General features: G+C 33.7%; 1 long non-coding RNA gene across 1 annotated transcript in view; it reads right to left on the minus strand.

Annotated features, from left to right (window-relative positions):
• The window catches only part of LOC131410781 (uncharacterized), an 82,410-nt gene extending 72,520 nt beyond the window's left edge, over nucleotides 1–9,890 (minus strand). The window contains exon 1 of the long non-coding RNA XR_009221415.1: nucleotides 9,783–9,890. This is a non-coding gene — a long non-coding RNA (uncharacterized LOC131410781). The remainder of the gene's footprint in view (nucleotides 1–9,782) is intronic.
• Between the last annotated feature and the right edge of the window lie 746 nt (nucleotides 9,891–10,636).

Raw genomic sequence — 10,636 nt, forward strand, 5'->3', positions numbered from 1 at the left:
GGGGGAACATTAGACAAAGTTATTGCAAAACATTAAAAATAGCCTTGCTCACTTCTTTAGCTTGCTTTCCTGAAAAGGAAAATTTCACCTATCTGCTGTTATACATTCTGAGTAACTAGTTTCTGAAACTATGTCAGTTTTTTTCAAGTTTGTTTTTTGTCAGTTATTTCACTTATACACTCCATCTTTGATAACAGAATTAACAACTTGCATATTCCTTATTACTTCAACTTAGCCCAAAAGACATTTATTTAATGCTTCCTAGGTGTCAAACGTTGTGCTAAGTTCTGTGATGGTCACTCATCTAACTCTATAGATGTGACACATCTTCTTTAACTGAAAATGCAGTATGTCCAAAGAGTGTACATATACACAATATACTCATGCACAAAAATACACATGCACAAAGCATATTCTCCCTTCCCTCTCTCTCGTCTTCCACCCCCTCCTCCTCCCCCTCCTCCTCATTCTCCTTCTCCTTCCTCTTTCTCTCATGTTAATTGCAACCATCCTTGCTTGGACTGTCAGTTTCTATCTGATCAATAAACGTAAAGTCAGGGAAATTTTTCTAAGTTGCTGTGGAGGAAATAGATATGATTTTTATTCCTGTAACTCAATCATATATTTCCACTTTATATTCTAATAACAACAACAAGAAGAAGAAGAAATCATAATATTTACTGGTTGCTTGTTTCTGTACTAAACACTATGCTATGTGGTCTACATGGATTATATGATAACACTACTATCTCTGTTTTGCAGAGGGAATTAGAAAGGGTGAATTTTCCTAGGTTGCCGAGCTAGTACCTGGTGGAACAAGGCATCTCACCTGGCTGTTCTATCTCCAGAACCCGTTTGCCTCGTGAAACGTGCCACTTTACTTTTGCTGAAACAAAGAGTTCCACTGTGAAATAAAAACGCTCTTAGATTTAACTAGGGTCATCACTGGAAACAGCCATTTGAGGATGGATTTGCAATGGAGAATATCATTCATTAAGGAACTTGATGACTCGCATAATCAATTGTCCTCAAAACTCAATCCCATTTTTCTTCACATCTTATGTTGGCATGCTGATATTTGGATTTTTTGTACTGTTTTTAGTTCCTGGAATTTTGACTACTATATTTCTTTTTATCCTGCTATTATTTTGGATTTTATTAAATATTGTTTTTGCCTTTATTTTTTCCTCCCTTATCAGAGTTTTATGTTTACTTCCGGGTAACTCTTCTTACTTCTTTAGGGGAGTATGGATATCACTTATTTTCATTTGTTTGTTCTTCTATTTTTAACAAAAGCATTTGAAACTGTCAATTTACATAAGAGTACTATTTTAACTGCATGCCACAGGATTGCATGCACATATTGATCACTTTCAATTTCCTCAGTAGTAAATATTTTGTGACTTCCATTAGGATTTTTTGAATAATCCATTACTTACTCAGGAGCTCATTATAAAGTCTCTTAATACGAAGAAAATTTCAGTCTTTTCATTGTTGATTTTTAATTTAATTACATTATTAAAGAATATGGTATATTTCATATTAATTTTTTAAACTCTTTGAAATTCCCTTTGCAAACTGATGCCTGGTAAATCTTTGTAAATGTTCTAAAAATACTGCCAAAGAATATAAATTTTCTGTTTATTGGAAGCAGATTTCTATTACAACTATCAGCTTAAAATTTTTAGTATTGTTGTTCAAAGTGTCTAGAACTTACTTATGCCCTTGTTATATTTTTGCCTGTTTGGTCAATCGGTTTCTGACAGAGCTGCTTTAAAATTTCCTGTTCTCATTATGGATTTGTGAATCCCTTACTATCATTTTGTCTGTGTTTGCCTTGATACATTTTTGAGCTAGATTGTTAAGTGCACATAAGCTTCTGAATATAATATATTTTTGGTGTATTTTTCCTTTATCATTACATAATGACCTCCTTTATTCTTTTTAATTGTGCAAGAAAGGTAAAATTCCATTTCATTTTACACAAGTTTTGCTGTTTTTGTTTTTTAAATTTTGTATTTTCCTAGAACATTATTTTACATTATTTTATTTTTGACTGTTCTTTGGGATTTTGTTCATGTATATCACTTATACATAACATATAGCTGGCTTTTGGACTTAAAAAGGTAAATTTAATTTGTTAATGTATATTATGGTTACCAATATATTTAAAATTATTTCCTCCATACCATTTTGTGTTTTCTGCTTACCATTCATATTATTTATCCTATTTCTTTTCATTCCTTACTTTCATGTGGATTGACAAATATTCTATGCTTTTTTTCATTGCTGATTTTTACAATCTAAATTGGATTTCTCATCTTTTACTGTTTACCTTCATTTTTATTATTTACAGACATCTTAAAATCTACATTATCCAGTTCTTCTAATCTCTTTTTGGCCATCACAAGGAAACACTTTCACCGTTCTTTAAACTTACTGTCCCTCAAATATTATTTCTTGTAAATATTTTTTAATTCTTTAAAACTTTTCATCTCTTTACCTTTGCAAAATTAATGTTTTCTTTTAAGGAGGATTAGTTAATTAAATTTAACCAGAAAATTTTGCTAATTTTTATGTTGACAATTCCATTATTTCTTGTAACCCACAACTTCTCTATTTTTCTTCACTTTTTTTTTCTCATTGAAAATACATTTTTAACAGGTTTCATTTTTGTCTGTCTGGATTTTTCGTTTTTTGGGTTTTTTTAGATATGGCTTATGAGTTTATATATCCGAATTTCTGATGTTTTAATTTTGGTTTCACTCTTGAATGACACTCTAGCTGGGCATAAAATTCTAAGTTGACAGTAATTTATCTCAATATTTTAAAGTTATTATTCCATAGTTTTGGCATCCATTATTACCAATGAAAATTCTGATTATCTAACTGTTGTTCCTTTATATGAAGTCAGTATTTTTATTTCTTCTGATTATATTGAAAGATTCTATCTTTATCCTTATTTTCTTTAGCACCACTTCAGTGAGTCTAAAAATGACTTGTTTTATTTTTACTCTCGGTTCTTGGTTCTTGGAGTGAGCTTTGGATCTGAAGACTAATGTCCTTCTTCAGTTTTGGAAAATTATCTGAAATTATCTTTTCAAATATTGTTTTCCTGCTAGTCTTACCTATCAAACATATTACTAAGAATTTTTAAAACTTAATAAAACATCACTTTTTTAAAATAAAACAAAAATTATTAGAAGAGATACAAAAACGAAGGGAAAATATGGTGAAACAACAGAAGAGATAAAAACATGTGTAGGCATAGCTCAGGAAAGAAGTTAAAGTGACATAAATGAAGGCCACAGAGAAGCAGAACAAAGGAAAATAAACATATATGGGAACACAGGAAGGTACATGGCAGTTAGGATCAAGAAAAATGAAATGGATATGAACAAAGAGTTTCTGTAATTAGCCACTTAACTAAGGGCCTGTTAACATGACTCCTAGATGTCTGGGTCACCACCATTTGTTCTAGGTATAGAGCTACACGCTCAGAATTTTATTTCATTAGGTCTTGTTAGCCTGAGGAGTTAAGGGATAAATTAGGACTAAACTCATGCTTAAGTATGCTCTGCCATTCTCTCATCTTATCATATACTCTATAATCCTGAGATTGATAAAATATATCTAGCTTTGATGAGATGGTCCCTAGCAAACAGTCAGACTAGTTTTTATACATATCGTTATGTATATAAGTCTGGGTTTGAAGGTGCCAGATAAACTAATTTAAGGTCTAATATTACCCTCGCTAATTCAAAATTACCTTGATACTAAGTGCTGACTAATGATAAATTTTACTTGAGGTGGGTGGATGAGAATCAAAAATATACATCTCTGTCTATTCATATTGTTGTTGAATTATCTGTTATGTATCATCATTCACTTAATTCCTCCTATATCCTTTAAAGAATTAAAACCTGCTTGATTTACCCAAATGATGTCTATATCTCGTCTTTCTATCAATTTGAGATTAATTTAGAAGTCTTTTTTGCTGCAAAAGATTTAGAGTGAAAATGATAGCTAGGGAAAATAGATAAGGGATATCCTAAAGCATAGTTAACTGATATCCCTAAAGAAGAGAATCAAAAAAAAAAACAAAAAACTACAATAAGATATCACTTTACATCTGTTAGAATGGCTACAATTACCAAGACAAAAAATAACAAATGTTGGAGAGGATGTAGAGAAAAGGGAACCCTCATACACTGCTGGTGGGAATGCAAACTGGTGCAGCCACTATGGAAAACAGTATGGATGTTTCTCAAAAAATTAAAAATAGAACTACCATACGATTCAGCTATCCCACTACTGGGTATTTATCCAAAGAACATGTAATCAACAATCCAAAGAGATTTATGCACCCCTATGTTCATTGCAGCATGATTCACAACAGCCAAGACATGAAAGCAACCCAAGTGCCCATCGACTGATGAATGCATAAAGAAGATGTGGTGTATATGGACAATGGAATACTACTCAGCTATATAAAAAGACAAAATCATCCCATTTGAAACAATATGGATGGACCTTGAGGGTAATTATGTTAATCAAAGTAAGCCCAACAGAGAAAGAAGAACAATGTATGATTTCACTCATACGTGGAAGATAAACACATGGACAAAGAGAACAGATTGGTGGTTACCAGAGGGGAAGGGGATGGGGGGGTGGGCAAAAGGGGTACTGGGGCATGTATGTATGGTGACGGATAAAAATTAAACTATTGGTGGTGAGCACAATGCAGTCTATATGGAAACTGATATACAATAATGTATACCTGAAATTACACAATGTTATAAGCTAATATGACCTCAATAAAATAATTGGAAAAAAACAAAAACTATTTGACTAAGAAAAAGATATAAATTAAGAAAACTTTCAACCTATTGATTGAAATCACATACCATTATTCCAAAACAAATGTGGAGGGAAAGTAATACCAATGACATAGCTTGTTAAAGTTTTTGAAGATTGAATACGAAAAAAGAGACTCACTTAAAAATCAAGGTAAAAACAAATAAAATGATAATAGCGGGAAAAGCAAGCTGGCTTCAGACTTTTCCACAGAAATATTCAGTGCTAGAAATGAGTGAACACCTACAAAACCCTCAAGAAAAGAGGGGATGATCAAACAATGCTGTATCCAGCCAAGACGTAGTACAAGATAAAGGTAAAAAAGGATGATTGAAATGTGCAAGAACTCTGTGATTATAGTTTTCATGAGAATATAAAATCCTTTTAAGTCAATGCAATTACAGTAAAAGGAGTGGAAGTAAGCATTAAATACATTTAAGTGTAGGATTGAGGCTTTTAAAAATAGGGTTTACGGCTACAAAACAGTCTGAAAATATAAAACAATATCAACGGAGGAAGAGAATCTAAAAGGTAGGGAAGTATAACAATCTTCATCTTTAAAAGCTGGTGGCCAAATGAGATTACTTTAAAAATGATAAATCAAATAATAGAAATTTAAATATAAACTATGGCAAACACCATTCTTTTCCTTCAAAACACAACCTCCCTCTTCTACGCTCATAGAATCTGAATTCGTTCAGGCATAATGAGAGATCCCTTCATCCTAGGGAGCACAGGGCTCTAGTCTAGCTGCAGGAAGTAAATCGAGCTTAGTCTAAAATAGTTATGACACACTTCTTCCATTTAGTCATTACTTGTCTAGAAGAGCCACGTAGCCCAGTTCTGACCAATAAAATATAAGCAGAAATCTTTTGGGTGGAGCTTACAGGAAAATTTTTACTATACTGACTTTAAAATAAAGGACAGTTCAACTAGAATCTACAATTGCCCCTTCCTCTTCCTCTTCTTTTTTGCTAGATTGGAGAAGTGGTAGCTGGAGCTGCAGCAACATCCTTGTGATCATGAGGTAGCAAGAATGAGGAAAAGAATGAGAAAAATTTCAGGCATGAGTTCTGAGATTGTAAATCCACTGAATCAATATGGAAAGCTTCTTGCCTACAGATGTTTTACTATATGAGACAAATAAACCTTGATCTGTTTATTGTTATATTCAGCCAAAAGCATTAAGCGTAATAGTTAGGCATTTTCCTTTGCAAAAGATGGTATTCAATAAACTGCCATATTTCAAATCCATATGAAAAATAAGTAAATACCTGCTTCACACTATTCAGAAAAAGAATGCCAGATGAATTAAAAACTGATATATAACAAACAAAATTTAGAATTATTAGAAGAAAGTGAATAAGGATTATATTACATCCTAGAATTTAAATTATTTTTGTACTGGTAGACCAAAAGATAGCACAAAGTTGAAAGACAAGTCACAGACTTCGAAAGATTCTGTAACACATCCAGATAAAGAATTGGTTTCAAAAGTATATAAATAACTCCTATAAACTATTATATTATCCTTTATACTTAAGTATGTGTGTGTCTATATATATTTAGACATACATAATAGACATATACAGATATAGACACAGGTATATAATTTTTTTCAACCTGGACAAAGGAAAAACAAAACATGCTGAATAGATCTTGAGTTGTTTTCTATCTCTCAAGTTCAATTTTGAGAAAGGTGCTGTTTTACAAAAACACAAATCAGCTTCAATGAAGCAAGGAGTAAGGAGTAAAAACTCATTTCTAAATTTCAGTGGGATTATTTGCAAAAGGACAAAAGAGATTAAGGTAAGGGACTTTATGCAGTTCATGTAGTCCTGTGTGTTCATGTGTTTGTAGAAAGGTGTCATACTATAGTGAAAAAAGTATAAGCTAAAGAAGGAAAAGAATATGAATTCAGAGGTAGTTCTACTCCTTATGAGCTGTGTAATCTTGGGCAAACAGCTTAACTTCTGTGAACTCTATCTTTAAAGTAGGGATAATGGTACCTAACTTATGTGTTTGTTGTGTTTAGTAAGTTAATTACACAGCATGCTTGTACAGAATTTAAGAAATATTCATTCTGTTTTCTTCCTATAATACTTACTACTTGTATAATTGATTTTTAGAATAATTTTTAATTTATGATTTCCATGTGTTACTTTTATTCTATAACTACTTTTTTTGAATTTTGTGTCTTTTTGATTTGAGCTTGGCAAGAATCTGTTTTGATAGTGGTTCTTTGGGGATTGCAGAAAGAAAGATCTACGATTACAACCTGCTTGTTTTTTCTCATAAAAGGTCATCAAAAATCATGTGTTTAAAGTCATACCCATAGGGCCGCCCCTGTGGCTTAGCGGTTAAGTCCACGCGCTCTACTACTGGCGGCCCGGGTTCGGATCCCAGGCGCGCACCGACGCACCGCTTCTCCGGCCATGCTGAGGCCGCGTCCCACATACAGCAACTAGAAGGATGTGCAACTATGACATACAACTATCTACTGGGGCTTTGGGGGGAAAAAGGAGGAGGATTGGCAATAGATGTTAGCTCAGAGCCGGTCTTCCTCAGCAAAAAGAGGAGGATTAGCATGGATGTTAGCTCACGGCTGATCTTACTCACAAAAAAAATAAATAAAGAATAAAGTCATACCCATAAAAAACAAAATAACTTTTTTTCCAAAACAGGAATGCAAAATATTAACTTGGGATCACCAGAGCTACAACTTCATGCTAGTGATATGACATAGTTGACTAAAGCCAGATTATTAATTTTGAAATCCAGTAATGAAAATGCAATCCAGAACTGTTAAAATATTCAAGGCAAGATCTCTCATTGGGCAGTCAACTTATAGGAGTAACAGTGTATTAGCAGCATAGATTATTTTCCATAATGTACAAGCAATCTTGATTCCATTTTATTATAAACCATATAATTTATTAACATTTTGATTTCTTCATACTGAAAATATTCTTTTTCCTACACTTTTATTTTTAGCCATATTTGGATAAATTATTCTCTCAAATTATAGTCAATGACAATAAAATTTTAGAAATTTATTCATATTGATCTTCTTTTATTCTACTCACATTTAAATTCATTTCATGACGAAAAGATAAATTTTCTTTTTATCTTTCCCTGGACTGGTAAACAATGACAACAAGAACAACAGTAGCAATAATACCTTACATGGTTCTTATGGGATTTCTCGGTCAACGCCCTTGCAATCTACTAAAATGAAGCTGGAATTATCAACAAGTTCTCTTTTTTTTGTTGTGAGGAAGATTAGCCTTGAGCTAACATCTGTTCCCAATCCTCCTGTTTTTTTGCTGAGGAAGACTGGCCCTGGGCTGACATCCATGCCCATCTTCCTCTACTTTATATGAGACGCCACCACAGCATGGCTTGACAAGCAGTGTGTCGGTGCGTGCCCGGAATCCGAACCCTGCACTTCACCGCTACACCACTGAGCCTGCCCCAACAAGTTCTCTTTCTTTCTCACCCTCCAAGTTAAATGATAACAAATTTCTATCAATTTGACCACCTTCACCCCTCCGTCACCCTCCAAACAGCTACTCCCTTCATCTGAGCCTTCATCAGTTCTTTCCTAGGCAATGCCCTGCCCTAGGACTCTCTCTCCACAGGGCACTTCCATTTCCCAAACACACATCTGATAATGTGACTCTTTAGTTTTAAAATCTAATTTTAAATTTATGGTTAGTGTACATACTTAGAATTTACGCAATTTTTTATTTACATAGATAACTTTAGAACCAGAAGTTTCAGCTTTAAAAAATGTTGTTTATTTTAGATAAGTGTGAGGAATCTGGGTGGGAAAAAAGACACCCTTTTTCACTCTGGATGGAAATAAGATATTTTTTTACAAGAAGAGAAGAGGAAATTAAAAAACAATGATATATGTCTTTCAATTTGAATTGCTGATTTAAGCTCCTTATTGGTCAGGATCATTAGACCAGGGAGGGTATCATTTTAGGACATATGGTCACATAAATTTATTTGTATGAGAGTGAAATTTTTGGAAATGTACCAAGTGGTATTTCTAACCGCAGTCTCGAAGCTGAAACAGAATGGATCAAAGAAATAGCTCCATCTTCATAGAAACAGCTTGGTGGGCTTAAGTTACCACAATAAGCAACAAAAAATAAAGTCCTTTTGCAAGCAGAAGAGTCACTTGTCTTTTTCATTGATTTTGTCACTGCATCACGCACAACAAATCTATGTCAACATGAGTGGCAAATCTCAGAGGGAAAAAATGTACAAGTCAAGGCCATGAAAGCAGAAGACACACTTAGGAAATTGTCTATTGTAGTCATAATGAGAGGCTTTTCTTTCGGGATAGGATTCACAGCACTCTGTATCCAACGAGATGTTAAAGACCATTTTATTAATTTCATAGTTGTATCTCAGGCAATATGAATCAAATTTTTTTAAAGAAAGAGAAAAAATATGACTACATATGGTAGCCCTACTAATTGGGCATCATTTTCATCAAGTATTATTAGTTTCTTAGTGTATTAGTTTGTTAGGGCTGCTGTAATAAAGTACCACAAACTGAGTAGCTTAAACATCAGAAATTTATTATCTCACAGTTATGGAGACTAGAAGTCCAAAATCAAGGTGTTGCAAGGCCATGCTCCCTCTGAGGATGCTAGGGAAGGATCTGTCTCAGGCCTTTCTCCTAGCATCTGTGTGTTTCTGTGTCCAAATTTACCCTTTGTATAATGACACCAGTCATATTGGTTTAGGGGCCCAACATACTCCAATATGATCTCATCTCAACTCATTACATCTGCAATGAACTTATTTCAAAATAAGGTCACATAGTGAGGTACATATGTTTAACATATGAACTTGGAGGGGGCACAATTAAATGCTTAACATTTACTAATATTTGGTATTTTCATTACCTGTAAGCATTATGAATAGTGTGGGAAATAATTTTTCATTGGTTGTTTTTGAGAGATTTTACTCTGTGCAAGACAACGTACAGAAAATGAAAACACAGCTATTTTGCTCATAGAACTTGCAATTTTGGAAGAGAGATACACTGTAGATATGTGAAGAAATGTCTAACAACACAAGACGGTGAATAATATGGTCAAATGATCATTACTAAGAGCAAGGAATAATGGAGCTCTAGAAAGCTTTTACAAGGATAATCAAGCTATACAAAAAAGAAAGTTGTACAGTGAGCAGAATTTTATGAAGAAAAATGTGGAAGTAGTGAATTGTACACACACAAAGACACACACTCACACATAAAAAATCAGGATTCTTAAAAGAGTAAAAGCCGGCACAAGGCTGGACTCTTTGGAGAGATCCTTAATCACTAAGCTAAAATTTTGGATTTTTGTCACGTAAGCAATGGGAAGACATGGAAGCATTTAAGAGTAACATTCTAAAATGATATTTCAGGGAAATTAATTAAGGCAGCATTGTAAATGACTGAAGGAAGGAGATCACGGAAATAACATATTAAATCTCTTTATGAGGATAAACCAAAAGATGGACATTTTTCCTTTCACATATGTGAAATCCCCATCGCTCTCTGAAAGAATCCATTTTGCCAGTTTTCTTCCCTTTCTGACACTTCATCAATTATGAAGCAATGGAAGCCTGGAGAAGCTGCAGAAGTGGACTTACTGCTGTCCCTGATTATGGTGTGCTGGATCATCACGAATCAGAATGACACAGTCATTTGAAAGCCCTGGCCTCAAAGAACTGGAGATCACAATTTCCCAATTCTACCAAACACCTGCAG

This window comes from Diceros bicornis, chromosome 10, assembly GCF_020826845.1.
Source record: "Diceros bicornis minor isolate mBicDic1 chromosome 10, mDicBic1.mat.cur, whole genome shotgun sequence".
NCBI lineage: Eukaryota > Metazoa > Chordata > Mammalia > Perissodactyla > Rhinocerotidae > Diceros > Diceros bicornis.